This window comes from Euprymna scolopes, chromosome 2, assembly GCF_053919585.1.
Source record: "Euprymna scolopes isolate OS-2025 chromosome 2, ASM5391958v1, whole genome shotgun sequence".
Lineage (NCBI taxonomy): Eukaryota > Metazoa > Mollusca > Cephalopoda > Sepiida > Sepiolidae > Euprymna > Euprymna scolopes.
This window is the reverse complement of record NC_136483.1, coordinates 167,102,157-167,108,509: the sequence shown is the minus strand read 5'-3', so window position 1 is coordinate 167,108,509 and position 6,353 is coordinate 167,102,157.

The following is a 6,353-nucleotide window of genomic DNA, read 5'->3' as shown; positions in this document are numbered from 1 at the left end:
CCATGCACCTCCTATTTATCTATTACTGCTTTACTTATATATATATATATATATATATATATATATATATATATATATATATGTATATGCATATAATGAAAGCACACACAAACACACACACAAACGACGTCTAGCGAAAGTTTAATTAAGGGCGAAATAAATTATTGAGGTTGTTGTAAGGGACTATATTGAGCTCTGCGATAAAGGAAGATTGTAGTTTGTAATTTACAATGAATAATGTATCATCCCAATAAGTTTTCTCTAGAAGAATTGATTTTATTCTCTTCCCTTTACTCCCCCATTTTTATATATATATGCATATATATATAGTATATATATATATATATATATATATATATTTACTATATATATAGATATATATATATATAACTGCTTCATTTAATCACAGAAATTTATATACGAAGATATAATTTTAGGCGTAAATTTTCAGCATTCATTTCAACAGTGTTCAATATATATCGAAGTCTGCCTACATAATCTACGGGATGCTTCCACAAAGCACACCCTGTATATATGGACAGCCTGTATATATATATATATATACATATATATATATATATATATATATATATATATATATATATATATATATATATATATATATATATATATGGTAAATATACAAATATATCTTTTAAAGTATAGTAACAACATATTGTATATAGATTTATAGGTTAAAAAAGTTATCATTTTTTATTTTTTATATACGTGTTGAGTGAACGTGGATCAGATGGTAACGAATAATACCTAGAGTTTTAGTTTTAATTGTGAACCTTTGAAATCACTAATATATATTGGGTGCGATATAATAATGAATGAATTAAAATATCATATTAAAGCGCGTTTTACTAGCGGACAACGCTGGACAGCTTGCTTTCTCTCTCTCTCTCTCTCTCTCTCTCTCTCTCTCTCTCTCTCTCTCTCTCTCTCTGCATATATATGCATATAGGTAAATACGTATATATATATATATACACACATGCATATAGATATGTATATATATATACATATATAGATGTATATAAATATGTAAATATACATACATATATTCATATAGATATGCATGTACATGCATGCTTATAGATATGTATGTATATATATATTTATTTATATATATATATATATATATATATATGCATATGTATACATATATAAATACATGCACACACATACATATATCATTATTAATGTCGGTTAAATTTACAAAAAGGTCATAGTAACTAATCCGTCAGAAGGATTAACGATATGTGAGACGAAATCGTTGACAGAGATTATATGGCAAAGTATGGGATTAACCATGGTATGGAAGAAAGGCATGTCAAGCAAAGAACATTAGTTCAGAGAAAAAGGACAGTTGCATCGACATAATTAAGATGAAGGAGTAAAAGAAAAGAGCAGAATCGGGGTTTATATCAAGAGAAAATAAGATAAATATATAGAAAGAAATAAAGGGAAAAGAAGGTGCAAGCTTTGAACGAATAGGAAAAATTGACAACGAATAGGCGTGGCCTCATAGTAAAATAATGGGAGAGGTTAAAATGGGAGAGTTTTACCGTTACAGCAAATGCGCACGCGTTTTAGACCGGAAGTGGGTGTGGCTTAGAAAGGAAGTGGTAACAAATTCTAGTCAGAAGTTATTTAACGTGTTTACAGTGAAGACAGGGGTTGCGACTAAAAGTGGTAAGAATGCTAATGAGCTGATTCTTTACTTCAGACTTGTAATGGGTAACTTACACTAATTTTTGTGCATTCATTCTATTTTTGCGGACAGTTATCCCCATCTTCATAGTTGTTGTTATTTCACCACGTTTCGGCTTAGTCATCCGCTGGCCTTCTTCAGGTGATTAACCATGACGGGAAAGATGTAAAAGTTTTGCTGATCTTTATACATTAAAGTAATTTAACACAAAACGAATAAATTACGAAAATTTTCTTAAAACAAGGACCCAAGTTTGCCCAGATGAGCAAACTTGGGTCCTTGTACCGGATAAATATCCAGGAAATAAAACATTGTTTATTAAATCGTTATTTTTTTTATTTATTTCTTTTTTTTTTTTTGCATTTCCATACACCAAACATGGATATAAATATCACTAAAACCTCCGCTGCGTCATAAGTTTCATCTCCGTACCTAACTTGCCTGGATGGGTTGCCTGTAGGCTGAGATAAACCGCGCCACACACACACACACACAGTAGGAAAATTTATAATAAGATATTTGTTGATTAATTTTCATGAGAATAATTTTGATTTAACTCAACAGAAAGAAACATACACATAGTAAACATTGCGAAGCGATAACGAATTAGCATAAAAAATAATAAATCGTGCAAGTAGGTGAATGCAATATAGTAGCAATTGTTTCATTAATTACACGACACTAGTCAGTTGTTCGGGCTACAACATGTCAATCTTTGTGGCTTCATTTAATACCGAATTCAGGCATTTTGGTAACAGTTTTTACTATTTCAAGTTCTTAATATACCCAAATTGTCCTCGCGCGAAAGCGTCAGAACACAGAATATTTTCCACTACTTCTGTCTATCTACGCTATAATAGGCGCTTTCGCTTTGCGATGACATAGTGTTCGTCTCTTTCTCTTGGTTTTTGGATGTTTGAAATTTTTATCTTGATTTTTTTCGTTATCTACTAAACCACCGTTAATGAAACCTATATAAATGATGTTTCTTATTTCATTCTAAACACCTTTCTTGTTAGAGATTTTAAAAATTCACCATTTGAAGAAAGCTCTCTAAAAGTTTTTATTTTGAAATTTTAATATTTTTTTTTAAGACCATAGATAGAATGAGATGGTTGCAATAAGAAGAGAAATACAATTGGACAGAAATAGGGAGTAAGAGAAACACATATACCAATAGAGAGTGAAAAAATTTATATACGACTAAAAGTGCGTCTGCTTGTTACGGTGTTTATTTGTTTGTCACATTATTTGAGGACATATTTTAATATCTAATAAAACAGATAGGAGTAGAAACTTGTTGTAGTAGTGCTCTGGATGCCTCCTTACTTTTGTTTAGTGCTTTTACTAGCGCTCTGCGTGTTATTTTTATTTTTATTGTTTTTGCATGGCTCTCTTAAAACATGTTCTTCTTAGGAAGAGTAAGAAAATTGCTTTAAGTAGTGCTCTGGAGGCCTCCTTACTTTTATTTGGTGCTTTTACTAGCGCTCCGAGTGTTATTTATTTATTTACTTATTTATTTTGCATAGCTCACTTAAAACATGTTCTTCTTATGAAGAGTAAGAAAATTGCTTTAAGTAGTACTCTGGGGACCTCCTTACATTTATTTACTTTTTTTAGTGCTTTCACTAGCGCTCTGCGTGTTATTTTTTATTTTTTTTATTTATTTTGCATGGCTCACTTAAGGCATGCTTTTCTGATGAAGAGTAGGAAAATGCTTTAAGTAGTGCTCTGGGGGCCTCCTTGATTTTAATTAGTGCTTTCAATAGCACGCAAGAGGTCTCCAGATTTGGGGGACTTTTTTTCACTGCCCATTTATTAAATTGCTTTTGTAATATTAATTACGGATTGTTTTAAATTGATAGATAAACAGGTAAGAAAATTATTACGTACTTACGTGTTATGTCAAAATTAGTATTAATTCTAAAAACTTCGGAAAATGAAACAGTAGAAAGTAATTGCAAAAACAATAATAATTTCAGGTTTAAACATTCTTACGAATTTACATGTCGAAGAAAAAATAACTTATTTTTCTACGTACATGGATACGTTTTTTTATGTTTTAAAGTATTTTTCTTACAAATAAATGTAGCGTACAACACATTACTGTTGCCAAAAGCAAGATAAGTTACTCTTAAATAAGAAAATAAGGTAGCTGTACAAAATCTTACCCATATAAAAAAACAAATACAATTATATCCGTAATGAAAAGAAAATGTCGCACAAGAAATCAGGTAAAATCAACATGTACTTTTATTTTCAAACTAGCAGGGGCGCCCGATCTTGCCTGGTCGTAAAGTACGTTTAATATATTTTAATACATGCAGATTTCGTTTTTATTATTACAGAGTTAATTCTCTATTGAATATGATACCTAATATATATATATATATATATATATATATATATATATATATATATATACTACTGATTTTAAAGGTAATAACATAATAATTTGGGTGCCATCAGCTAGAATCGAAACCAAAACAATTAGCTTTCCAGCCGTATTCTTGTTTCGTTCGCTATCGTTTGGAGTAAACCAACGGACAGATACACAAATGCTCATCAAATAAAACCACTTTTAGCTATCATTTCGGCTAAACTGACATACAGGTAAAAAGCATAAAATTAAATCGCATTTAGCTATGCTTAGTTTACGCATGCGCAATCTAATAGGAATGTCGGCAAGTTAAAATGAACATTTTGCATTTTAGCTTTCCGACTTCTGTATGCGTTATTCATCCACCCAAGCGAAGATTATATTCGTTATAAATCATCCTTGGGGTATGATTACTATTTCCTGTTAATTTCAGTGTTTAGTTTAGCTATCAAATATTTACACGCACACATACATCTAGTGTTTTATTTTCATAGATTAGAAATAAGGCACGTGTACAGAATTGTATCTATATGGAAAAACAGGACAAAATCTCATTAAAGAAAAGATTGCACGACAAAAAGTCACGTAAAATCATCGACAAGTTTTATTTTAAAATAAGAAATAAACTATTTCTACAGAATTCTACCCATATTAACAAAAAAAACTTCACAGTGATGGAAATAAAAGATCGCACAGCCAAAATGACGTAAAATCATTGAGTAGTTTTATTTTTAAATAAGAAATAAGATACTTAAAAATAATTTAATAAAAATAATTTCAGTAGTGCACAAGAGGCTTTCTTAATTTTAATTAGTGCTTTTAATAACGCTCTGGGGGTATCCTGGGATTTTCTTTCATTTTTATTTTTTTTTTTTTTTTTTCACTACAACTTAAAAAAAAATTTGTTGAAATTTAAATACAAATATCATTAATTGCTAAATAATCATACATGAATATCTTTACAACACAAAAGACGAATAACACTTATTTGGGGTTTACAGATCTGATCAATCGGGAAACATATCTGGTCCGTCTTGAATCTTGTTTTGGCGGAAAATAGCAATGAAATCCTTCCCAAGAATGACAGAGTCTCGAGTTTTATTTTCGGCAACTTTTTATTCGAGTGATTTTCCCCCTCTTGGAAAGGTGCCCGCTGATTCTGATTATCAGCATTTCAGATCCCTTCTGCTCGTGCTCGGTGTCATCACGATCTGTTGACCGTTTCTCTCTCTCTCTCTCTCTCTCTCTCTCTCTCTCTCTCTCTCTCTCTCTTTCTCTCACATACATACACACACATACACACACACGCATATATATGTATATATATATATATATATATATATATATATATATTCAGGTTTGAGGTGTTCAAAAGTTAGAACTAATGAAAACAACGAGGTTGTTAAATAGTGCTCAATAAAAATAGCAAAATATTTTTTTATTATTTGGGGTAAACAGTTACATATGGTCGCTACAAATAGCCATCTGTTTCAGTCAAAGAGACTTCATCAGGCGACCTGGAACCTCTCGATGCCAAAAAGAAAAATGGAAAATGATTTTTCATTTTTCTTTTTGACGTTGAGAGGTTCCAGGTCGCCTGATGAAGTCTCTTTGACTGAAACAGATGGCTATTTGTAGCGACCATATGTAAGTGTTTACCCCAAATAATAATATATATACATATATATCCCGACTCCGACTAACTCTAATTTCCACCTAACTCAAAATGACCATTTCCCCTTACAAATGACTTCATCAGTATACGTCACTAAGATAATCAACTGATATTTTTACATGTAATTATTTGTCAACTAAATTGTTAAGATAACATTTTAAAGTTAACATTTCTAAATTAATTTATTCTTAATATTTTGATTATTGTACAAAAGGTTTTGGCTGGAATAATCATAATAATCGTCGACCAGCACACCTTTCGGCGTTGCCCGGTTAATATCTAACACTTCGAAGCTTTTTTTAATCTAATTATCACCAACCACAATAACACCAGAAGGAAATTAAGATTTAATCGTGTAACTTTACCTTTACAGGTAAAATAGTTTCAGTAGTAGCATTATATATATTAGTGAAATTGTCTGTCTGTGTCTGTGTGTGCTCATTTTCCTACCAAACTATTCTGTCAATTTTAACCCTACGGACTCAAGATTTGACATAAAGTGTACTCAGATTTGAGAAAATCATGGCAGTCAGTTTTTGGTCAGAAGTTTAGCTGTAAAGGTGTTAAAGTTCATCGAT